Below are 27,598 nucleotides of genomic sequence, written 5' to 3' on the forward strand. Positions count from 1 at the left end.
CCCTAAGAGCAAAAACTGAGCAAGAACTGAACCTCTGTTAAAAGTGACACTAAGACAACAGACATGAGCTGGGCTCTCTTGTCATCCTAAATTAATGAATGGTTAGAATGCCAGTTTCTAGGTAACTACCACCCAGGTCAAGACACAGAAATGTCACTAGAATCTCAGCAACCCCCAGTGTATCTCTTCTGGGTCACAGCCTCCCCCATCATGTAACAGCTAGCCTCTCTTTGTGGTAACAATTTACATGCTTTCATTTATATTTCACACCTCAATTTGCATTCTTAGGAAATATCGTTTGTTTTTCCTGTTTTACAATTTTTAGAAAGTGATACTTCTGTACTCTAAAAATGCTTTAAGTCTTGCCTCTTTGGCTCCACATTACTGCAGTACTGACTCATGACGTGGCAGTTGCCACAGTTCAAGTACTTCCTTTGTTATTTAATACATCATTGTTAAATAGCCCGTGGTTCATTTACCCATTCTATTTCCTATGATTTCGATGTTGTTCCCAACTGTCAGATTTTTAGCAGGGGAATAGCATGATAAAAGTAATGTTTTAGGAAGAGCAATCAACAGTCAGTATTTCAGACGAGCTGAAGAGAAAAGGAACAAACATTAATTGAGGACTTTCAGGTGCCACGGCACAAGCCTCTCTCACTTACAAGCAGGGACCAAGTCAAAAGCCCCAAGAGGCTGCTCTCTGGTGACAGTCGGTTGGGCTCTGTCAAGGCTGTGACGTGCGTTTGCTTCTCACAGCTGCAGCACGCAGGTGCAGACACTGAGCTCTGCCGTCACAGAGCCCCAGGTTCCAAGACTGGCTCTGCCACTGCCTTCGGTGCCTAAGATCAAAAGGAGTCTGATAATACCACCCTCCTGGGATCGTGGTGACAGTTCCATAAGACCGTGTTTTCAGGAGTTAGTTATTTCAACCACAGTCCATAAAGAAGGACACGTAGAAAAGTTAAGCACTTTTATTCAGTTTCTATTCTGGCCCTTCTATCTCCATTCCCTTGTCCGGTGACAATTGCTGAAATTCCTACCCTTTGAATATCAAAAGAACCAAATTTTGTGCAAAAGTGCACCAGATAAATAAGGCTCCTGATGCAACTCAAGAAAGACCATGTCATTTCAAGTTCTGTATCGTCATCATACTCCCTACTGTAGATGCACATTCTAGGATTACTAGGTTATATACTTTTTAAACAAATCAGCATAAGAACCGGGATTTATACCTCTCCTTCTGTCTTTGAGCTCTGAGTGTTTGAGTTTGGCGAAAGATACAATTTATCTTCTTTGACTCTAACGTTCTCCTCCAAGATGACAAAAAGACAGACCAACCCTGTTAACATCCGAAAAGAGTTGGGAACACTTCACTGACTAGCTCTTTGAACCATTGAGTGATGTTCCTTAAATGTATGTGCCATCGTTGGACCCTCTCCAAAGAGTTAAATTAGGTTCAAGTCACAGAGATGCTGGACTTTTTTGAAGAATGTTAGAGATTACAATGAAAAGATATAAATACATTTCATTGGTCACCATTAGCAAATTTTTTGATGAGTGGAGACCTGGCCTATTTCTCATCAGAAGGAACCTTGACTTGGCAATGAACAAGTTCATTGTCTCAGTATGACCATATTTATTTACAATGTTCACATACCCACTAAATGGTTTGAGGGCAGTCAACAGAACAGAATGCTAGGGAGGTGGCTTCGCTGCTTAGTTTGCCTGCAAGCTCAGCTATCAGCCCAGGAGGTATCTATGTTGGAGATCCTGTGGGCTGAGTTAAACAGCTGACTCTTTTGATCTGAAAACTTACATGCTATAACATGGCTCTTAATAACCTAAAGCCCCTAATGCCTTTTGCCTAACCAAAACAAAACCTTCAGGCTTACAGAAACATTCGGTGCTAGGCTTTACCCTTTTGATCTGAAAGAGCTGTTACATCTCACTGGGTTATCTGGCTTACAACAAGAGAACGAGGCTTTCAGAAAATATGGCTTGTCGTGCACAAGGAAAAATAAATGTGTGAGTCCTAGGACAGTCCTTCGGCAAGAATATCATGGAAGGGAAAAAACAGAATAAATTCTTGATTAAATTAGGGCTGATTTCTAAATCATAGCAGATGGTAAACTAAGGGGAAGAGATGACTCACTGCATCTATTTAGAGAAAACCAGTGAACAGACGGTTACCCATCCTCTTGTGAGTTTGTTTGCCTGTGAACTAGCCTAAGAAATTTACCAAATATATTAAATTGTCCCATTGTAAAAATGGCTTAGTGCAGGAAAGTATAGGAAATTGGTGTTGACTGGTCTTTATAGTATAGAGAAACCTACACCTACCAAACTAAGTCCCAGGAAGAAACGTATTCCCAAGTGGTCTTTTCCAGGGTACCAGTTGCCCACGTTTGCTTATGTAATTCAGTTGTCTGCAGCGCCCCTGTCCAAAGGCTGATGATTTCAGCCCAAGTCAATCCACATACACAACTCCATCTCTATCAGTTTCTACCACAACTCTAAGCACACTAGGCATTATGAGATTTGTGAGTCACACTGCAGAGCACGTTGCCCTAAAATTCCTCTTAGACCTCTCTCTTTCCAATCCCCCACTGTCTAGGCTAATGAATGCACTCTGCATCTCAGCTCACCTCCCATCCCTTGAGCACCAGCCTACCTTGCATTCTCTGTTTCCCTCTTCTCAATTCTCAGGAAGTTATCATGCAAAGCAATTCCTCTGTCCCAAGTTCTCCTTCAAACCTATGTGCCATCACCCACAAAGGCATTTAGCATTCTGCTTAGATTATCCACCCTTTTAGGAAAGATTTGTGTATGCAAATATTTTTTTATGTTTCACTGAAATATATTGACATATGCAGTGAATTTCTTCATAATGTTTAGCAAGAATCTTTAACAATCTAAGCACATTGTTAAAATCTGTTTCAAAAAGGTCAGTTTACATTTTTAACCCTATCTGGGTAGAAGCTAAGATTTCACATATGTATTTTCAATGATAAATTTTTCAGCACCTAAAATTGAGTTCTATTTATACATCATGGTAGGAAGGATATAAATGTATAGAGGAAGGTAAGATAAAATTAGAACAAACTTATATCCTTTCAGGTATCAGAACCTAGAGATGAATAGAAAGAATAGGACAGGCAAATAGTCTGGAGATTATCTGACTAAAACAAATGTAATTTGGTTTATGTAAAGCTTTGTGCATAAGGCAGATCTACTTTGTACACACGAGGCCTGCACCCACACAACTCCCTGAGTTACCAACCCTGTATTATATTTTCTGTTCATCTGAAAACAACACAGAAGTTACTACATTCTTTGGAGCTATCATACCTGCAAGTAAAGCCACGCCGAAGTACAAAAGCCCATGTGTTGCATACAGTCATCTTGTCCCTTTTACTACTTTAATCTGGGATGGCTCCAGTCTCTCTTTGATTTAATAGTTTTGTAGATTACTTTCAGTTTGAGTCTTATCTTATGTTGGTTTATCATCAGTTGGTTCAGGTGATGCATTTTTGGCAAGAATGCCAAGAAGAGAGGTGTGTTGTGTTCAGGGCATTGTATCAAGGGGCTCATGATGTGTGACTGTCCCATTACAGGTGAGGTTAACTTTGGTTTCTCAGGGAGGCATCTGCCATGTCTTTCTATTATAAGATTACTAGTTTTACCTTCCAAATTAATAAATGCCTTGTGGGGAGATACTTTGAGACTATATAATATCTTGTTTCTCATTAAGCTTTCACCCAATTATTTTAGCAACTATTGACAATTTTTTGTACCAAATTGATTATTACTAGTGCCTACAAAATGGTGATTTTCTAACTCAATCATTTTTTTACATTTATTATTTGGCAACGTATTGTTAAGAGGAATCTTTTCTCTCATTATGCATTTATGTCTATTACATGAGAGCAACTCATGAATTCTCATTTTGTTTGATGGTGGATTTTTTTTATCCAATAGCGCTTAGCAAATCATGCCAAAACTTAATGATTTAAAACATTAACCATTTGTGGTCTCCCATGCATTCTGAGGGTCCTGGATTCAGGGTGATTGGCTGGGTAGTTCTGGCTGAGGTCTATGATGGAGTTGCAGTGGGTGTCTGCTAGTCTTTTGTCCTTGGCAAGGTTGAGTGGGACTGGAGAGGCCACTTCCAGGGTGGCTCACTCACAGCTGGCAGGGTGGTGCTGGCTGGTGATAGGAACCTCTCCACAGGGCTGGCTGAGTGTCTTCTCAGCATAGAGTCTGTGTTCCCCCAGAGTGCGGGATCCAAAAGGCCAAAGGGGAAACTGCAATGCCTTTGGCTTGACCTTGAAAGTTGCACACTGCTCCCTCCACTGCATTCTGTGGGTGACCCAGGCCAGTCCTGAATCACTATGGGAGGGGACTGCATAAGGGCTTGGATATTAGGAGGTGAAGATCATTGTGGACCATCTTAGAGGTTGACCACAAGTGGATTTTGCCCTTTACTTTCATTATTTATTTTGAAGCTCACTTTCCCCAGATTTGGCCAGTGTGACCCTTTCAACTTAGCTCCTCTGTTTTTTGTTTTTGTTTTTTTGTGTATTGCTTTATTTATTTATTTATTTGTTTGTTTATTTATTTATTTATTTATTTATTTTTTAAAGATTTTATTTATTTATTTGACAGAGAGAGAGAGACAGCCAGCGAGAGAGGGAACACAAGCAGAGGGAGTGGGAGAGGAAGAAGCAGGCTCCCAGCAGAGGAGCCCGATGTGGGGCTCGATCCCAGGACCCCGGGATCATGCCCTGAGCCAAAGGCAGATGCTTAACGACTAAGCCACCCAGGCGCCCCTGTTTTATTTATTTTTTTAACATGTCCACATCATTTTTTGAGATCATTGTTAATTTCAGGTCCAGTGAAAATTTCAGGCTCATCTTACCCCTTCCCTGCTCTAGTCCTGGAGTCCTTTTAATGAAGAATAGTTTTAAGAAGCCAAAATCTGGGCTTTATACGTGAACATTGCTGCTGGAGTATCATTGCTTCTAAACCCTTTCAGTAGAAACAGCTAGGAAATAAATAAATGTGTACTTATAAACATATACTTCTGTGTCTATATCCAAAACTTTAAGTTTATACTAATACCACCAATTCCAATCTAACACCAGAAGGTTCATTTCGAGCCATCTACCTTGTTATATTTTAACTCCCTTCTTCAACAATGAGAAATCTGCTTTCCACTTTCACCCATGCACTTGCTTATTTGCTCAATTGCAGGAAACATAAAGGCAGTTTCAAAATTGCTAACCCACACCACAGGGGAAGCAAACCTACTAGATTAAAATTTGTTTAATAATCATTAACAGCTCCTTTTGTCTTTAATCTGTGAATATATAGGCAAAACATTCTGTTCAAAATTACTTGGGTTTTTTTTTTCCCTTCAGTACAGCTATAGTATTCATCCAAAATACAATCAGATACATTTTCTCCTGTTTATATTACATTTTATTTCCCTCCTTTATCTTTGATGCTTTTATTTTGTAATTTTTTTAGTATGAAAAACATTAATATGGTTCAAAAGTCACAAAGGTCACTATGTCTACATCACTTCCACCCCACATCTACGTCCCTGTAGGTAACCAAGTTCATTAATTCATTCTTTATCCTTCCTCTATTTCTTTTTTGCTGAAGTAAGTAGATATACACACATTTTATTATTTCTTATTTTCTTTCACAGAACTTAGAACTTTTATCCTACGCATGACTGCCTCCTTAAATTTCGTGCCCTGGGTACCTGACTTGCCATATCATAGTCCCTCCCTGTCTACCAAGAATTGATTAAAGAAGGAAAAACAACTTGTACTTCATTGACGGATGGATATGCAGGGCATCCGGTGACCACTGAAAGTGGATGCTACAACACCATAATGCCCCTCAGAGGAGGACGGGGGAAGGGCAAGCCTCCCATCAAGCATGTCTAGCCGTTCATCTGAATGTCCACTTTGCCTGGGTGAAGAAATGGCCAGGAGAGAAGGTGTGTACTGATTCACAGACAGGTTCTAATGGGCTCTTGTTTATGCTATGGAGTGAATGTTTGTACTCCTTCAAACTCATATGTTGAAGCCCTAACTCAGAGGTTGAAGTAATAGTGTTTGGAGGTGGGGCATTTGGGAGGTAATCAGGTTGAGATGAGGTCATGAGTATGGAGTCCCCGGGTGAGATTAGTTCTCTTATAAGAAAAGGAAGAGACCAGAGAAAGTGTTCTTTCTTTCTTTGCCATGTGAAGATACAGCAAGAAGGCAGCTATCTGCAGCCAGAAGGAGGGTGCTTACCAGACACTGATTCTGCCAGCACCATGATCTGGGACTTCTCAGTGTCCAGAACTGTCAGAAATAAATTTGTGTTATTTAAGCCACTCGGTCTATGGCATTTTGCTATAGCAGCTGGAGCTAACTTAGAGTGTCCATATGATCAGAATTCAGAAAACATAAGATTGGAGAATTGATGATTAGAGGTTCTGGGAAAGGCAGTGTGGAAGAAGCTCTTGAACTGAGACCAGTGTACGAGGATATTTGGGTCCTTTGTGAATGGCTACCAATGGCACTAGCTTTCAAAGGGGCCTACCAATAAGCAGGTGGGCAAACTCATTCATTCTTCAGACGTCAGCTAAACTCTTACCCCAGTCATCCTAACAGCACTCAGTGGTACCATTTACAAGTACCTGCAGGGCAGAGATGGAGGACATGCAGAAACTCATTAACATGGATTCCCTTTACTAACGCTGATCTGGATGCCACCCTTGTTGACTTCCCAGCTGGCTAGGAGCAGAGACCAGCACCAAGCCCCTGGGTACCTGACTTGCCATATCATAGTCCCTCCCTGTCTACCAAGAATTGATTAAAGAAGGAAAAACAACTTGTACTTCATTGACGGATGGATATGCAGGGCATCCGGTGACCACTGAAAGTGGATGCTGCAACACCATAATGCCCCTCAGAGGAGGACGGGGGAAGGGCAAGCCTCCTGTCGCTTGGAAGCTAATTACAATGGACCCCTTCTACCTCAGGGAACAATTATATGTTCTCACTGGAATAAATGCTTATTCTGGATATAGATTTGCATTTTCACCCCCTATACTTCTCCTAGCACCTTCATACATGGTACCATATTTGCCTCCCCATTTCCCATATAACAAAGAAACTCATTTTGTAGAAAGAGAAGAAAGGCAGTGAAACTACAGCCAAATAATTAATTGTTCTTATCATTTACCTGATAGAATCGACCTATTGAAAACCGAACTATGGAGTTAATTCTCTGCAAAGTTTCTGTTTTTACATACACACACACACACACACACACACACACACACACCTCATACTTATTTGCAAAATTTTAACTTCCATCTTTGTATCTTCTTTTTTTGTTTGTTTGTTTTTTTTAGAGAGAGCATGCAAGTGTGGAGGGGCAGAGGGAGAGGGAGAAAGCAGGCTCCACGCAGTGTGGGGCTGGATCTCACAACCCTGAGATCATGACCTGAACCAAAATCAAAAGTCTAGGACATTTAACTGACTAAGCCACCCAGGCGCCCCCCATCTTTGTATCTTTGAACTATGATGTGCTCCCAGGAGACACAGCGATTGTTTGCCAGTTGGGAACTGGGCCTGCCACTTGGTCATTTGAATCTCATCGTTCTGTAGAATGAATAGACAAAGAAGGAGATTACTGTGCTGGCTAATGCTGTTGATCCCAATTAGCAAGATGGGATTTGGTTACTTACTGCTACACATAGGCATGGAAAGGGACGATTATGCCTGCAGCCTTCAAGATTCTATGGGATACCCGCTGGTATTTCCATGTCAGTTAGTAAAATTAAGAGAAGACAGTAACAACTCAATTAAGGTACAATCACTGAGAACTTAGATCATTTAGGAATGAAAGTTTGGGGTACTTAGGTAAAATATCCTAATCAGCTGAAATGCTCACAGGATGCAAAGAGAACACAAAGAACAGTGGAAAATGGAAGTTGTAAACATGAACTAATGCCTTATGACTTGTTACAGAAATGATTAGAGCAGCTATGTAAATTTTTGCCCATGCTTTTCAGGGTGACCAGCTTCCAAGATGGCCGCTAACAATTCCTGCCTCCTGGTATTCCTACCCTTGTGTAATCCCCTCCCACATTAAACCAGGATTGATCTGTGTGTCCAGTAGGATATAGCAGAAATTATGGTATGCCAATTATAAGACTAGGTGATAAAAAGGCACTGAAACTTATGTCTTGGTCTCTCTGTCTTTTTCCGATCACTTGCTCTGGCAGAAGCCAGCCATCATGTCCTTGTGAACAGTCCTATGGAAAAACTACATGACAAGGAACTAAGGGCCCCAGCCAACAACCATGTGTGCAAGCTTAGAGTTGAGCCATCCAGTTACAATCAAGCCTTCAGATGACCATAGCCTTAGCCAACATCTTATCTACAGATCATGAGAGACCCCTGAGCCAGAACCACTCAGGTAAGACACTTCTGGTTCCTTGATTCTCAGAAACTGGTTTAACTGAGGTAATAAATGTTTGTTGTTTTAAGCTCTTATATTTTGAGGCAATTTGTTATGCAGAAATAGGTAAATTATACACTTGTTACTTCACATTTATAAATATTAGCTAATCCTCCTCCTTTTTTCTGAAATAATTTTATTTTATGAGTACTATGGTTGTTTGCTTTATGATTAAGACTCTTGGGTACAGAATAATCAAGTGAGATGGTGACTGAACTAAAAAAAGAAATTAACATCATCCAGAGATAGATAAAATGATTGATGGGTTTTTGTATCTCAACTTTTTTTAGGAGAGGGTAAGATCATCTTCATTTGTACTGTTCAGGTACTATTGAGGAAAAGTATTCATCTTTAAAGAATAGTTGCATTGTATTAGGTGGAAGTATAAAATGATTGTCACTGACGCTGAACTCTAGGAAACAAACTGAGGGTTGCTGGAGGGGTGGTGGTTGGGAGGAAGGGAGAATCGGGTGAGGGGCATTAAGGAGGGCACATGATGTAATGGGCACTGGGTGTTATATGCAAATGATGAATCACTAAATTCTACCTCTGACACTAACAACAAAAGAAAGTGGTTGTCACTGTTGTATGGAAGCTTAAATGTGGATAGAAGGCTGTGTTTAAATACTGAGTAGCCAAAAGGGTTGGTTATTTTTCTGATGTGTCTCAGTCCCCACGTTTCTATTCTTTGCTCTGTACTGCTGGGTTTGGGAATCTGAAAACTACATTTCCCAGATGCCTTTGCCAGCTGGCTTCCTGTTTGGTTCTGCCCCTGAGAGACATGGGAGGAGACCAAAAGATAAAAACTTCATGGTGCTGATTCTGATAGTACTGACAGTCTAGTCACTAGTGATGGGTATAGGGCAGGAAGAGGCAGGCTGCTGTGACTCCCACATCCCAGGGAGTGCACCACCTCCTTGGGGGGTTCCAACCGCTACCTTGGTGACCCTTTATGATTCCAACCCTGGCAGAAAGAACAGCTTATCAGCATTTCTAGTACTGACAGCTGCCAAATAACCGAGAGCACAGCAACAGGCTCAAAACACAGGTCCAGCCCCAGGGGTTAGCGGCCTTCTGATCTCTTACTATCACCTCCCCCCTTTCATAACCCCTCCAGCATCCCCTCCTTCTGTCTTTGTGCTCCTCAAGCCTCCTGAGTACTTTATAAATTATTCACTATATTATATCACTTCTATTTTAAATACCTCAATGGTTTGTGTCTTCCTGACTTGAACAAGACGAAGATACATTCATACTTGATGGATGCACTTTGGGGAACAGCAAGCTTAAACATTTCTCTGAAAGTCCTTTCTTTATCTCTCAATATTTTGGAAATATACAAAAATGTTATATTTTATCTGCATGTGTTCTTTTGAAGACTATGCATACAACCAAAATTTGTTAACATCTGGAAACTATCACAGGGCTGACAGATATTTTCAGTGAGAAATAATGCAAAACAATCTATAATAAACTATAATAATCTATAATAAACTATAGTAATATGGAACATATCAAATTCTGTACTTAAGTATTTAGCTACAAAGTAAAATCGGCCTGTGCCGAGAAGTATTTATCATCAAGATAATTATTATTTAACTAAAAACTGGTATCCTCATTGAGGCATGTTGCGTATCAACACAGTGTCAATGGACCCTTTCAAATCTCTGTTCATTCCATTGTTCCTTTTTTTGCGTATGGTTTTCAATATGCTTCCCATGTACTGAATACATAAACAAGAATACATACATATGAATACATACATATGAATACATGTGAATACATACACAAAAATTGCCAACCCACATGGTTCCTCTCCAGCCACTGGGCCTGCTTTACTTTTATTCCCAGCCCTTATCTCTCCCTGAAATCTTATTCTGTATATATAATCCTATTTTTTTACTATCTTTCTTTCACTAAGTGTAAACTCCAAGAGGCCAGGAAACTTGTCTTTGTTCACTGCCTTATTTCCTGTGCCAAGAACAGTGAGGACTCAGCATATAGTGAGTCCCTGTAAACATTAAATCAATGTGTTGGTTTGTATATTTTTATTACTGTACGTATTTCATATTTTTATTTCTGCAATATTAGGTTTTACATACATTTTCAGCATTGTATGTTTTCCGCAAGATAGAGTATGATGGTTAATTTTCTGCATCAGTTTGACTAGGCTACAGGGTATCCAGATAGTTGGTCACACATTATTCTGGCTGTTTCTGTGAGGATGTTTTTGGATGAGATTAACATTTAAGTTGGTAGAACGAGTAAAGCAGATTGCCTTTCTTGATGTGGGTGGGCCTCATTCAATCAGTGACTAGAACAAAAAGGTTGACACTCCCCCAAATAAGAGGGGATTGTTCCTGTCTGACTGACTTCAAGCCAGGGCATCAGTGTATTCTTGCCTGTGGACTTGAACTTAAACATCAGCTCTTCCTGGGTCTTGAACTTGCCAGCCTTCAGATTAGAACTACACTGTAACTCTCCTGGGTCTCAAGCTTGTTGAGCACAGATCCATAATCATCCTGTGAAGCAATTTCTTATAGCATACATACATATACAAACACATCCTGTTGTTTCTGTTTCTCTGGAAAAGCCTGGCTACTACACAGATGTTATCTATGTTTTCTATAAGTGACACATGGATAAACACTACCCACATCAACAGACTATCTCACAGGTGCCATTGGTCAATTTTTCCTTGGGAGAATATAATCATTCATGGTTTGATTCTGGTTTTGCTACTATTAGACACTTACCTCAAGGATCCTATCGATCTTGGCTCACTACTTTCATTCAAATGTATAAACAGAGGTCAACACAACTAAGGTAAGCTGAATAGCATTTCAGTAGCACTGGCAAAAAGTACCTCCTGTCACGCATTCACATTGGTAGAGACTATGGCTCAGTTCAGAGCCTGTCGTCACCAAGGGCACCCTCATTTACACCTTTCCATTGAGGTCACAGCGTGTGTCACCACATCTCTGAGCTGGGTTTTCTAACAGTGAATTAATTTTGCTTGATGAGTTGGTTTTAAGGATATGTTTGTCTCTCTTGCTTATCAGGGCGCCTGGGTGGCTGTCGGTTGAGCGTCCAACTCTTAGTTTCAGCTCAGGTCATGATCCCAGGGTCCTGAGATCGAGCCCCATGTCTGGCTCCACACTCAGCTCGGAGTCAGCTTGGGAGTTGGGAGTCTCTCTCCCACTCCCTCTCCCTCTGCCCATCCCCCCTCATGCTCACTTGCTCACTACCTCTCTTTCTCTCTCAAAAAAAAGAATATATTTGTCTCTCACATTTGAATTACTAAAACCAAGTTCTTTTTCTCCCACTTGGAGATTTCTAGACATCACATACCTTTTGAATTCCAAAACATTTTTGATGATGTTTACTCTAAAGGCATTCCAGCTGTAGAATATTGAGAAATTAACACCTGAGATACAAAAATCAGTGTTGTGTTTCTTATTTCCTGTACTTAAGAAGAGTCAAAAATATGTCTTTTCTGCTTTACGCTAAAGTATAAGAGAATAAATTATAACTGTGTCTCCTTCAGTTGGCTTGTATTGTATTTGGTTTTGTTGATTGTAAGTCAGAATTTAAAGGAGGAGAAAGAAGCCCTGCAAACTTGTGCGTCAACTAAAGGTCATTTTTCTTCTGCCTTTGCCTCTCTGCTTCAGCATCACTATCTTTATAGCTATTTTCTTGCAGTAGTAGACACTAATCTCAGCCCTCTTTACAGATTCAGCATCTGCTGGCACATAGTAAGTGCTCAATAATGCTTTTCGATGGCAGTAATTGCTCTTTACTTAAGTAATAATAAGAATTACACTGTCAATGCCTTACAAAATGTAATCAATCAAACATTGGTATGGATTTGACTTGCCTGCCAAGATTTATACTATTTTGAGTAGTTCTCCTTCTTCTGTGCCTGGAGGTTTGGGTGGGTTTTGTTTGTGTGTTTGCTGAGAAGAAGGCACACTGCCGTCCCCCTCCTGGTTTGCCCCAGTTACCCAGATACTTGTATTTTTACACTGATATTCTGATCTCATTTGGAGGGATAGAGTTTACTTGCCAATGTGTGGGCTCATCCACACGACTCTCCTGGAGAAAAATATAAAGCAGATTGTTCTGTTTTCTAACAGTTTATGAGACAAACTTATCTCTTTCCTCTTTTTTAATTTCCTTGACTACTTCCATTAATCTTGAATTAGCATTCTATGTAATATACAACTTCCAAATTCTCCAAGGTAAACCTGTCACATGTCCTAGCTTCAGTCTAAGCTTCATTATGTGGGTGTGGGGACCAACGGAAGCCTGTGCCCCTCCCTAAATTTGACTCAGTGGAACCATCAGCATAAGCAGGTGGGTGTTTTTACAGTTTAGAGTGAAAACACATTACGAAGAAATTTGAAAGATTTATTAGGTTGAAGAATTGAATGTAAAAGTTAACTTTTATCATCACGAAATGTCTGATTAATGTCAAGAGAGCCTTTTGCTGGTACTGTAATAAATTAGAGATCAAAGAACAGAAACATTGGCGAGCAGTGATTAAAGAAAGATATGAAAATCACACAAAACATTATGTAGAGAGCCAGCATATAGAAAATAACACAATTATTAGCAATTGTAGTGAAGTCATGCTAAGAACAATGCCAGAATATTTAAACTTATCTGGTTAATTTACATGAGTCCGACGTTCAATAATCTAGATAAAATGTCTATTTCCGCATTTCAAATTTCAGACTGTAGTCTCCTTAAGGCAACACTAAAAGTTTCATCACTAACAATTTTAATATGAATAAGAAAATGATCCATATTACCTTATGAAAAACAATTCTGAAATCACAAGGAAAGTGGCTTATAAGAGACAGACCTTAACAGAGTTTCCAAAGTTCCCCAAAAGGCAGTTTTTTCAAGTTGTTCTTTCAAAACAAGACAAGTAAACTCACCCTGAAAGCAATGACGATACAGACTGTTCAGTAAACTACTTCCTCTGGTCCAGTCAAGGCAGAGGCTCTCTCTCACATCATCTGCAAAGGATGCAGTAGAGTTTGACATGTGATCAGCTGGAAGGAACCATCTAAACTGAGAAGTACTTTGAAAAAGTCATAGAAGGGATATCGAGATTGTCCCTCTGACAAGGGATTATTGCAAAGACAGTAAAACCCAAAGGCGGGTTTCTAATTATGCTGATCAACACACTCTAGAGCCTGCAATGATTAGATCAACGTTATTTGTGCTTATTTGACACTGTCAGGTGCCATGTAGTAGGTGACTGTGTATAGAAATCATATGCATTTGGGAACATTTATTTCTCTAATCTTTTTAAAATCAAGCTCAAATTTATATGGCCCATCAGCTAGCTCCAACTTAAGCAGCACAAAAAAAGATTTACATAAATTGCATATGCACCTAAGCATTTATTTACCTAAATAGAGTTTTAAGAACTATAACAATGGTTGAACCTTGGATTCAAATTCTGGAGAATCATGAAGGAAAGACTAATGAGATATTAGAGGAGATCTCCACTGAGCCACAGGACTTGCATGAACCTCAGTGGTTCTTCCTTAGAGAACCTTGAAAAACAGAAGAAAACTTGGAAATAGATAGAATAAAACTAATCATATAGAATTACCAGATAAGAGTAATCATCGACTGTAAGACATGTGGAAGAATGTAAAAGAAATATACCATACAACTATAAGCACAGCAACGCAAGCATGACACATCAAAAATTATAATAATCTTATGTATCAACAAAGATTTGTTGGAATAGTTAATGTTTAAAAGGACTTAGTTTTTAAATTTGTTTTTATTATATAATTCAGTATGATAAAGGATTTAATTTTTGGTGATTTTCAATTATAAAAATTTGGCTATAATTGTAATATTAGTTATTTGGGGGAATAGTCTTCCTTTTATTTAATGAAATACCATATTCTCTCACTGGGTGGCAGCAATGGTTAAAAAACCAAAGGAGTTTTGAAAAAAAACCGGGCTTTCGTGTTGAAAATCTCACTTACAGGACAGATGAACAGATAACTACTGAACCACAATAATCTAGTTACATTACCCATGACACAAAGTGCATAGTTTCATGGAACTATATAGTATATAGAAATGAGCAATTAAAACCAAATATTGGCTTTTTAAAATGTTTTATTGGCAATATTGATTATGGTTTCTTAAATTAGAATTAGAAAACCAGTTTAAACGGTATCACAAGTGGATTAATTGCCATCCAACATACAAATAAGCTACAGAGATGTCAGGGCATTTCTTTCCTCTAGAACAGATTTTAAAATAATAATTTGCTTTGGGGGCACCTGGGTGGCTCAGTTAATTAAGCATCTGACTTCAGCTCAGGTCCTGATCTCAGGATAGTGGGATTGAGGCCTGCACCTCCGTCCCTGCTCAGCAGGGAGTCTGCTTGTCCCTTTTCCTCTGCCTCTGCCCCTCCCCCACTTGTGCTGTTTTTCTCTCAAATAAATAAATACAAATTTAAAAAATAAAATAATTTGTTTCTACTACTTTCAAGTAGGAATAATTGTCATAATTATTTTCGTACTCCCTCTACCTAAAACTTTGGCTGGTACGTGTACATATTCAATAAATATTTATTGAACAGAAACAGACTAAGGATACACTCAATTTTATATGGATATGTAAATTAGGTAAAATTCCCTTGCAGTTATCCCTGGCTTTGCCATCTTTGCTATTGCTGTAAAGGAATGTCAGCATTTAGTTACTCAGTCAAGGAAAGTATTGAGGATTTACCAAGTATCAGTCACTTGTTAGGAGCTAAGAGTTTCAATATGACTAGCAGGTTTGGGCTCTTAGAGAATTAACAATTGACTGGAGTAGAGACTTGAAACTCTAGGAATACTTAAACACATATACAGACTGCAGTGGGAGAAGAGGAAAGGGGCAAAAAATTCTAGTAAGGGACAGGTCTCAAAAGTTTTCAATAAGACACCATTGAGGTATTCTGCAATCTGCTTACCTAAACCACTGAAATATATGAATCTCTCATTGGTCCACAAAGTAAAATAGCAGCACCTGGTACTCACCAGAGAAAATATTGAATTAGAAATCTTCTAGCTCCTGTTAAAGTTGAGGCTAACAAAAGTGAGATTCAAAGAAAACATTCTAAGGGTATGGAAGACATTATCTATTTACTCGTTTAGAAAACAGCACAGGTTTGAGCCAGGTGCAATGTGTTTCTGCCTCCCCTGCCCCTTGAGATCTTGCTTCAGAGCTGTGTGAGTGGGCTGCCCCTAATCCCAAAAGGGTCATTAAGAAGAGCCCCACAGACGCCTGGGTGGCTCAGTCTTTAAGCGACTGCCTTCGGCTCAGGACGTGATCCTGGAGTTCTGGGATCGAGCCCCACGTCAGGCTCTTCCGCTGGGAGCCTGCTTCTTCCTCTCCCACTCCCCCTGCTTGTGTTCCCTCTCTCGCTGGCTGTCTCTCTCTCTATCAAATAAATAAAATCTTTAAAAGAAAAAAAAAAAAAGAAGAGCCCCACAGAGCCCTTGTGGAACCTGCTTCTCCCCCTCCTCCTCTTCCTCCTTCTTCAGCTTGCCTTGGCTTCTAATCCTTCCTCTACTTCCTTCCTGCGTAAAGGCTTCTGCTGAGAGCCCTTTGGGGAGGTCAGCATCCTGTTGTCCTTGTGTATGCAGGAGACCAGCTTCCCAGCTCCCTTTACCAGTGTTTGCAGAGAATCCAGTGGAAGGGAGAGTTACATGGCCTTTGCATCTTCTCTGAGCCATTTCACTTCTCTCACACACCAGATTTCAGTGGCTTGACTTCTGTGAATACAGTTTTCTATCAGATACTTACTTGTTTATTTAGTTCTGTTGGTAAATACTGAAACACACTCTCCCAGTCATCCCCCAGAGCTAGGACTGTCAGCTACTAAGAGCTAAAAATAAGAGAGACTCGCAGGCATTTAAACAAATACTGACATTTAAACAAAATCTCTCTGCCTTTATTCTAAGAATTCAAAAACACCATCCAGGCAATTATTTTTCACATACTTAAGTACACTCTTAGCTAAACATAGTGCTATGTTTTATTATCTGAAACATATAATTCTCATCCAAGCAAAAATATTCTGACTGACTGTGGCCCTGTTGTGATAAACATCTCGTAGGGAGACTGATCCATAGATTTATCAGTACTGTATTTTTAATGTGAGTACTGCCCTAGCGAAAAACCTATTTTCATCAGCCAAAAAAATTCTCTCACTCCCTCAATGATTTTCCCCTCTCCAACGTAAGTCCTTATTAGGAAAAGTGGGAAGAAAATTGACACTGTTTGGTCTCTGTTACATTACAGCTATCTGATAAGGAATTTCCATACATTCCCTCCTTTAGGCCTTACAACAGACCTCTTAGGAAGACATCATTAACTCCATTTCCCTCAGGAGAAAACATATTTGTGGGAATAAATTACATATCAAAGATCACATAGCTAGAAAAATGTCCATCCTGGGTGTTGAACCATAGTTGGTCTGATTTTAAATTGCTAATTCTAGATTTGTGAGATTTAATCTCTTCTTGACACATGCAGTGGTTGCTCTTCCTCTAGCCCTGGTTTTGGAGGAATGGATCGGAGTGATGAGAAAATTTTCAGTAATGTACAAGATCATGTACACCCAACATCACATCAGTAATTAAATGTGGTTTGCTTATATATGCAGTTATGTTTTGGTACAGGTGAGACTCACAATTCAATAGCAACGATGAGGATGAATTGGTATTTAAATGATAAAATCTGGCTTGTACACATATCTTTTTTTACCCTCATTGGATTTATTGAAATGAAACCACTACCATGTAAAATGGCTTAATGGTAATCTAACAAAATGTCCTGTAGTTCTCAGTGTGTGGCTGGATCTTCTTAATGTTTCAATTTTATTCTAAGTCAGAGGATTACAACCCCCCCCAAGCCCCTCTGATTATTAACTTCTCTTATCTTTTAAATTACGTAACAATTAAGTAGATAGACAATGGCCTTTGTTCTTCATATAAGAGGGCAGAACATACCAGGCCTTTCATGGATCAACAACTTTTTTTGTATTGGCCTTGAGGCTTTCACATCTGTCTTGGGAAGGATTTTGGCGTGGCCTGAGGTCATCCTTTGAAGTGCAAAGAAGTTGCTCCCACCGCCAAGTTCTGACTCCATTTGTATTTTTTGACTCTTTTTTCATGGTTCAGCCAATCCCTTGATTTCGGTACCAGATTAGTCTTTTCATAAAACCTAATCTAAAAGTAGTCCTTGTTCTTCATTCCAAATTTGCTTGTATACTTCTCTTAGACTCCTCTGATTTTCTTCCTAGGCATGCCTGCATAAAGTTAACTATAAACAGTCCTTTTTGACCTCAATATGTCATTGGTGCTCAAAACATGTTATTACTAGGATAGTTTTCGCTGTGAGTAATAAAAACTTGGATTCCGATGGTGATGTCATGGATGGATCCAGCTTTCCATCTTCTCAACCGTGCCAGCTTTGTTTCCATCTTTAGGTTAATAGCAACATACCTGTGGCAATTCTAGTCTTCTCATTCTGACTCATTATCTAGAGAAGAAAAGACCATTGGGTTTTTTTGCAGCCTCTCCTTGGAGCCAGGAAAATGTTTTCTGGAAGTCCCTGCAGACCTCCCATCATGTCTCATTGGCCATATGCCCATTCTTGAACCATTCACTGGCAAGAGGAATGCACATGCCATGACTTGCTTAGGCCAGTCACATGGGTGAAATTAATATTAGAGAATCAACTACAATATTCACATGTAGTGAATTTCTTGTAAGCATATTATAGTCAATGATAATCTACTGTTTGTGTGCATAGTGTCTTGACATTAGTCTATTGAAAATAGAGAAATATTGTACATATTCTAATATTATTGGTTGCAAAACTATAAAATATGTTTAATGCAACATTCCTGTTATATTATAGGCCCTACCACATGCTGAAACTCTCTAATGCCAAGAAATTTATCCAAAGCTAAAATCTGAATGAATTATATTATCTACTTCATCCTTATAGGACAAAAATGGTGTCCTTAAAAATGCAGGATGTTAAGTGATGCTTTTTACTGTAGCCTGATTTTAGCAGACATTCTGGGGCTGAGAAAAACCATAGGACTTAGAATGGCTTTGCAGTCATGCTAAGAGACTGATACTGGTTTTGTCAGCATCCATCTCCATAATACCCAAAAGAAGGAAATTGAAAGCACCAGTAGATTTCTTTGATAAGGGCTGTCATTAAGTTGTGTTCCCCTCCCTTGCTGCTGGTGAGCAGGAATGAGTACTTATTCCAAGTGAGAGGAGTTGCAAAAAGTACCATAAGCATATGCCCATTAGTATTTGGAGGTACCTGATGAACACCTGAAAAGGTCTAAGGGGAAGGGCCTGGCCAACCACTTTGGAGGCAAAGCAAAGGGAGATTAAAATACTAGTAGGGAGTGACTTCCCCACCAAGAGCAAGGATGAGGTCTGTATTTCCCATGATGACCAAAACTCACAGGAGGAAGGTGGTCTTGAGGCCTCTTAAAAGTTATCTGAGCAGTCTATGAAGAAAACCAGGCAGTCAGGATGTAGTAGAAGCCAGAGGATGAGAACGGGCAGCAATAGCAGAAATTCTAAGATACCAAGTGACCACTGGATTTAGCATAAAGCTTATTGACACCCTTGGTGTTGAACAAGCCAGGCTATAACAGGTTGCATTTTCATGGTGATCAGCTATATGTTTGGTAGAGGGGAACTGAGAGAATTTCCATCTGTATTCCATTATTTATTGATGTATATACACATTACCCCAAAATGTAGCAGCTTAAAACCATACATATTAATTATTTGACAGTACCTATAGTCAGGGTCTGGGTACCTCTGGGTCTTGTGATTTAGGGCTTCTAGGAAGGCAGCAATCAAGATGTCAGCCTTGGGTAGACTCCCATCTGAATGGTTAACTGGAAGGGAATTGCTTCCAGGTACATGTGGTCATTGGCGGAATTCAGTTCCCCCAGGACTGATGGACCAATGGCCTTAATTTCTACCTGGCCATTGGCCAGAGCCTGCCATCAGTTCCTTGCCATATAAGCCTCTCAAATATTGTAACACATCAGTTTTATACTTTGTATAACAAATTACTACAAATTTAGAAACCTAACATAATACCCATTTACTTTTTCCCAGTTCCAAAGATCAGAATCCAGAAGGTCTTGACTGAGTTCTTTGCTTAGGGTCTCATAGGCTAAAGTCAAGGTATCAGTCATGCTGGCTCTTATCTGGAAGATCTGGGAAAAATCCACTTTTAAGCTAGTTCAGATTTTTGGAAGAATCCAGTTACTCGTGGTTGTAGGACTGAGGTACATGTTTTCTTGTGAGCCATCACTTGAAGGCTAATCTTTGCTCTTAGAAGCTGCCTGGACTCCTCATCACATATTTCGATCTGTCTGCAAAGCCAACAATGGCTTGATGAATCCTTCTCATGCTTCAAATCTCTCTTACTTCCCTTTTTGCCACCAGCCAGAGAAAGCTTATTATTTTTAAGGTCTATGTGACTAGATTATACACACCCAGATCATTTCCATATTTTGAGGCCAAGTGTGCCATATTACATAATATAATCATGAGAATGATATCTTCCTATATTCATAGGTTCTGGAGACTAGAGCATAGCATCTTTGGGTGGGCCAGTTTAAAAATTCTGCCCACTACAGGTATTTTGATTCATCACAGTGTGGTAGCCAAGAAAGCAGTATAGCCTGTCAAGATCCAAGTTACAGTGGTGTGGGAACAGCAGGAGGTGGTGATCACTGGGACCCATCTCACCATGGTCTGCCTGCCATACCACCTGATGTTCTTATTTTCTCCATCAAGTAGGAGGCTGAGAATGAGTCGGAATTGCTACGGCCAGAAGTTGAGGAAGAGTGGCAAAATTTTCATATAGTCATAGTGGAGAATGAGGAAGTACACAGACTAGGGAAACACAGGTTTGCTGGGCACCTTGAGGTTGGGCATTAGGAATTTAGCTTATTTAAAAGACTCACAAAATGGTTCAGGGTTTCAGAAATCTCAGTCTACTCTGTGTGTCATAGATATTAGATGATCTTTCTAGATGCATGAATGGTCTGAGGGACTTTGATTAATTTAGCTATAGCAAACATGCCATTTTTAAAGACTATCTGATAGGCAGCCATGGCCCCAGGGAGGTTTTCTACCCAAAGTCTACAGATTCACTCTCAGATACATGTTTATTTTAGAGAAGAATAATCAAAATTTAGCCAATATGATAGTATAATTAAAATGTGAAATTACTATTAGGAAATGTAAAGTATAATTGGTTAAATGTTTAGTGTTAAAATAATTCAGCTGACACTGAGTTGGCAACTGTGTTATCTGATCTCAATTTTCTTTAGATTCTCCGGCCTTAGGTAATTTGAACAACTGTGCATAGAACAGAGCTATTGAATGGAAAGAGCATTCAGTAAGTAGATGAAAAATATGTAATTTTATAACTCTATATTGCTGGGCAGCAGAATCTTGTTCTGACTTTAGACAAGTTACTTAATGTCTCTGAGCTTTAGTTTCTTTACCTGAAAAACTGGAATAATAATATATATCTCACAGATTAATTATGAGTATTAAATGAAACAGCATATGTAATTAGTACAGAGTAAGCAATATAGGCATTTATTTATTACAAATGCATTTTTATTGCTTGATTTACCCTAAAAAGAATTATTAATTTACATGTTGTAATTCTTTTTTTTAAATTATTATGATACATTAGTCATCATACAGTACATACTTAGCTTTTGATGCAGTGTTCCATGATTCATTGTTTGCATATAACACCCAGTGCTCCATGCAATACGTGCCCTCCTTAATACCCATCACCGGGCTAGCCCATCTCCCCACCCACCTCCCCTCTAAAACCCTCAGTTTGTTTCCCGGAGTCCATAGTCTCTCATGGCTCATCTCCCGCTCTGTTTTTCCCCCTTCATTTTTCCCTTCCTTCTCCTAATGATCTCCCTGCTATTCCTTATGTTCTACAAATAAGTGAAACCATGTGATAATTGTCTTTCTCTGCTTGACTTATTTCACTTAGCATAATCTCCTCCAGTTCCATCCATGTTGATGCAAATGTTGGGTAATCATTCTTTTTGAAGGCTGAGTAGTATTCCATTGTATATATGGACCACATCTTCTTCATCCATTAGTCTGTTGAAGGGCATCTCAGCTCCTTCACAGTTTGGCTATTGTGGACATTGCTGCTATGAACATTGGGGTGCACATTGCCCTTCTTTTCACTACATCTGTATCCTAAATCACTGTAAAACCAAATCAATGCCCAAAGTCTATTGCAAGACCCTAAATGAACTGAAAGCAAAGTCTTGGATTTTGTTTTTCTTGTTGGGAGGGGAGTCTAAAAATAAATGCAAACCCCTTTTCAATAATAGACACTTTATCTTAATCATCTGCTTGTTCAAAAGGCTGAGTTCCAATCATTTACTGTGTTGTGTTGTTGTCAAAGAACCCAATTATTTCTTCAATGGAATTGACCTATAAATGTTCATACTTCAAAAACCTTAGTAAATTAGAGCATCTCACAAAAACTATGAATGAAAAATATACATTGAGTTCAACGAAGAAAGAAATGAATATAATCAGACCTCCACTCGATTTTGAAGTTGGAGAACAAAGAAAGTAAGTGGCTAATTTCATGACAAATTGAAATGCACTCATTGCCAAAGAATAATAAATGGTTTTTTGTAGACTCAAAAGAAAAGGTAGGCTATTAATTGAATTTTAATTATATTGCCCTTTCCAGTGGCCTTTTTTGTTCATATAAAACTTGAATTTTGGAATTCAATTGAACTAGAATTTGGAAAAGAATGAAGTGTATTTCAATTTAGTATCTGCTGTTTTTAATAAATTAATCCATCACTGATAATCAAGGAATATGGATACTAGTGCCATTCATTTATCACAAGCCATATTTATTGCTTCGATCAAACTAATAGTACATATACAAAAATTAAAGGCTAAGGTGATCATTTAAAATTTCAAATCACTTTTGACACTTTGATCTGACTCACTTAGGAAGCAATAATTTACTTCCCAAAGTAGGATGAATTAGAACAATTAGATAAAACATGGGACTATAAAGGCCAAGACCAAACACAAAATCACACACGCATGCACACGTGCATACTCACATGCACATCTTTGCTATGGTACATACGTGTTTATGACTGTATACTACTCATCCACTGAGTCAATGAACAAACAAAAGTGAGGTCCACATCATGGTGTCAGGCATTGATCTATGTTCTGTAGATACAATATTAAGCAAGATACAGTCATTGGCCTCAAAAAGCTCACACAGAGAATAAAACAGGCAATCATAATACCCTGTCATAAGTGTTCCAAATTGTAAAAGGTATCATGAAATTGTATAAGAAGGCCAGCTTCTATTCTCTTATCCCACCCACCAGACCATTTCCAGGTAGGGAACATTGGCCAGGTGGAGGCAAAAATATGGATGACTTTGTACATAGGCATAGATGCCCCTAGAAATTCAAGTCAGTCCACATGTCCTACTAGCTATCCCTATATTTGAATTACATATTTTTCAGATATCTAGTTTACTATAGAAACATCCAGTCTTACCCATATCCTACTACTTTAATTTTTTTCAAGGAGCATCACGGCTATTATGCATATTTGAATAAATATATACATAAAACACAACTAAAGGAATTTACATTAACTCTTAATAATTGCTTTCTTGGTGTTGAAAGTTGGGGGACTATCACTTTGTTCATCATATATTTCTGTATCTTTGTATTTTTTCAATATATATGTATGACTTCCATGATCAGAGAACAATAAGGATAAATATATTCACTCTATTTCTTAAAGACCTCAAGAGCTTTCCTAGCTGACATCCTTTCTCTTTTACTTCATAGTCAAGTCTTCAAAGAATATTCCGTACTCCTTTTCAGTTCCTCATCTCCCATTTCTTTCACAAACTAGTGAAACCTGCTCTCGCTTCCTAGTTTCCCTTATAGGGGCGCGTGGGTGGCTCAGTCGTTAAGCGTCTAGTTTCCCTTACTCTATAGTAAGAACAACAAAAGAATACCTCATCTCTTTTATTTTTTATGTGAAGTCTTTATCTTACTCTCTTCTCCTTTGAGCCACTATGTGCTATCATTTTAAATTTTCTCTCTTCTTTCTCAACTCCTTTTCTAAGTTGGATTGCCAACAATATAACAAACCAGTTTCCTTTCTGTGGCCCTTTCCCCATTACATGTTCTCAACCCAGCAGCCTTTTACAGCTATATGACATCTTTCATTCTTCTTCTCAAAGTCCTCCAATGGCTTCTCAACACACTCAGAATGAAAGGCTTCCATTGTCTCTCTCTGTCTTATCTCCTATTACTCCCTTCCCACCTAGCTCTGTTTCAGCCACACTGGCCTCCTTCCAGGATTCTCTCGCTTCACTCATTATGTTAGATTCTCTCTGCCTGGAATGTTCTTCCCTACCAAATTCACATGATTCTCTCTCTCACTTACCTACAATATTGATCCAAATGTCACTCCATTCCTTACCTCCCGATTTTGTTTTTCTCCTAAGCATTTACCACCATTTATTTTATTTTTTTTTTAATGATTTTTTATTATATTATGTTAGTCACCATACAGTATATCCCCGGTTTCCGATGTAAGGCTCGATGATTCATTAGTTGTGTATAACACCCAGTGCACCATGCAATACGTGCCCTCCTTACTACCCATCACCGGTCTATCCCATTCCCCCACCCCCCTCCCCTCTGAAGCCCTCAGTTTGTTTCTCATAGTCCATAGTCTCTCATGTTTCATTCCCCCTTCTGATTACCCCCCCCTTTCTTTATCCCTTTCTTCCCCTACTGATCATCCTAGTTCTTATGTTCCATAGATGAGAGAAATCATATGATAGTTGTCTTTCTCTGCTTGACTTATTTCACTTAGCATTATCTCCTCCAGTGCTCTCCATGTTGTAGCAAATGTTGAGAACTCGTTCTTTCTGATAGCTGAGTAATATTCCATTGTATATATGGACCACAACTTCTTAATCCAGTCATCTGTTGAAGGGCATCTCGGCTCCTTCCCATTTACCACCATTTAATACACTACATAATTTACTTTTATACCTTGCTTATTATCTTTCTCTTTCACTACAATGTGAGTCTTTCAAGGGCAGCGTTTGCCTCTTTTGTTCCTGCTTATTCCCTGTTTATAGAAAAGCACCTGGCACGCTGTCAACCCTCCAAAAAAAAAAAAAAAAGTGTTAAATGTAGGAATGAACATAATATTATAAATGTTTAATAAATAATACTTTATTCATTTAACTGGTATTGACTGAGTACCAAACACTTGTCAGAAACACTTCTAAGCACTCAACACACACTAGAAACCCCAGACAAAAGAAATCCTGTCCTTGGGACACCTGGGTGGCTCAGTCAGTAAAGCATCTGCCTTTAGCTCAGGTCATGATCCCAGGGTCGTGGGATTGAGCCCCGTGTCAGGCTCCCTGCTCAGTGGAGAGTCTGCTTCTTCCTCTCCCTCTGCCTCTCCCCCCAGCTTGTGCTCTTTCTTGCTCACTTTCTCTCTGATAAATAAATAAAATCTTAAAAAAAAAAAAAAAAAGAAATCCTATCCCCATGCAGCTGTGAACAACTAAATAGAAAATACAATGTTTGATCTTTATCATGAAGAAACTTAAGGCAAGATAACAAGGTAAAAAATATGGGACGATAAAACACTAGTGACAAAGATAGAGAATTAGGTAAGGGAAGACCTTCTACAGAGGTGACATTTGACATCATGATAATCATGCTGACGGAGACGATGGTAATGACATAGTGACAATGATGAGAAAGACAGTTATAAAAGAAGTGGCCAAAGGGTAAGCGGAAAGTTGCTGGGCACTAAGTGTAGCTCTGTAACGTCCCTGCTACATAGTGCTGATTCCCTAGAACAAGTTGTCTCTTGTATCTAATTTGTTAAATGCTTGAATAAAAGATTGTACAAAAATGTGAGAAGAACACCATTAGTACTGTTCCTGGTTCTATTACATTTTGTTCTTTTCCAAATTGCTTGTTTACTCTTTTAAAAAATACATCATTTATACTTTCTAGGATGGATCTCAGTGTATTTTAAATAAGATCATAGCCATCACTATTTCTTATTGAATGGAAAAGTTCATAATTCTCAAGGAAAGTAAACAGTAAGTTCTCATTTTAATGAAGACTGTGACCTACAACAAATTGGACATGCCTAGTCTCTTTTCAGCAATCAATTAAAGTTTCCAGCAGGAGACCAGCCAAAGAAGGTCCCAGTAATGATTTTCCTTGACATTAACATTATTATATCTTCCTCTGGTAGCTAGTTGTGTTCCTACCCTAACCCCCACACTCTCGCCCAGAAGGCTTTTAGTGGTGTGAGTCTTTTCCAGTATAATCCTGACACTTCCAGGCACAGAGCGGAGCATATATCTGAAGTAAGCAGTCCTCTTAGTTACTTCAAGAATAACATTTTCACTTCTTTTGTAAGTCATTATCTTTTGTAGTCTTAAACCTATTTGATTCCTCTTCCTAAATCTTTTTTGCATCCAATAATTCCAATCACCTTTCTTCTCTTTATTTATACACAAAATAGACCAAGTAAGGATTTTTCTGATTAATATTTCCATTTTATAGGACTAAAAAAATTCATGGTCATTTTAAAAGGCAAACTTCCTAGAAGAAAATTAACTATTTACTGATGTATGTCAGTACTTTTTAGAATTAAGGTGGTATTATCCTTCTGGATGATGACAAAAATATATACTGATCACAAACTTTTACTTTATTGTCTGAGGCCATGGGCTGGGCACTGAGCAATCCTATAAAAGGCTTTTGCTTTCCATGTGCTTTTGTAGGTCCAGGTATTTGAAAGTGACAATTATACGATCAAAAATAAATAAGCAGGATTGGCCACATGTGGTGTAGCGTTATTTCAATGGCAGTGCAACATATATGAATCTGGCATATATCACATAGCTAATGCAGAAGAAAAGATATGACATGAAAGTTGCTGTTTTTCTTAAAACACAAACTGTGAAATACATCCCAATGTATTCCCATTTGTTTATGAATAAACACTGCAAGATAATATCTTTAAAAATCGATCTCTTCTTTCCTATGATTTCTTAAAATTTACCTCTCTATTGACAGACACATGCAACTGCCTAAAGAGATAACATTTTTATAGTGCATGGGAAAAAGAAGAAGTCAATGTTTACTTTTTTTACATAAACTTATATGTTTTTTTTTGTTTTGTTTTATTTTGTTTTTTAAGATTTTATTTATTCGACAGAGATAGAGACAGCCAGAGAGAGAGGGAACAGAAGCAAGGGGAGTGGGAGAGGAAGAAGCAGGCTCATAGCGGAGGAGCCTGATGTGGGGCTCGATCCCATAACACCGGGATCACGCCCTGAGCAAAGGCAGATGCTTAACCGCTGTGCCACCCAGGTGCCCCCATAAACTTATATGTTTAATCAGTGATCCCCTAGTCCTGAAAAGCCAAAGACCCTTGAAAATCAATGATCACAAAAACAATTTTCCCATTGTCAAAATGGTAAGAACACTATTAAGCTAGTAATGGGATTTATGTTAAGAAATCATTTTAATTCGGTATAATTTATTTAAGAACAGTTCTTAACAAGTAGGGATTTCCACTCCTTTGGAAATAAGTTGTTCTCACTATATTTCTTCTTGCTCATTAAGAATAAATTGTTTGCTCATTTGAATGTTAAGGATTTATCTGTGACAGATTCCCAAAAGGAGAAGCATTCTGAAATACGTGTGCATATTGAGGCCACGATTTAGGGAGTTCTTGGTGTGTGAGGGGGTTTATAGGCAAGAATGACCCTTCTCAATCAGAGAGGGAAGTTCATATTAATTACACAATACTTAACAATCTCTACAAGGCCAGAAGAGTTATTTTCTGCAACAAGCTACTACTTATTCCACAAATGG

Source organism: Ursus arctos, unplaced genomic scaffold, assembly GCF_023065955.2.
Source record: "Ursus arctos isolate Adak ecotype North America unplaced genomic scaffold, UrsArc2.0 scaffold_6, whole genome shotgun sequence".
NCBI classification, from domain to species: Eukaryota; Metazoa; Chordata; class Mammalia; order Carnivora; family Ursidae; genus Ursus; species Ursus arctos.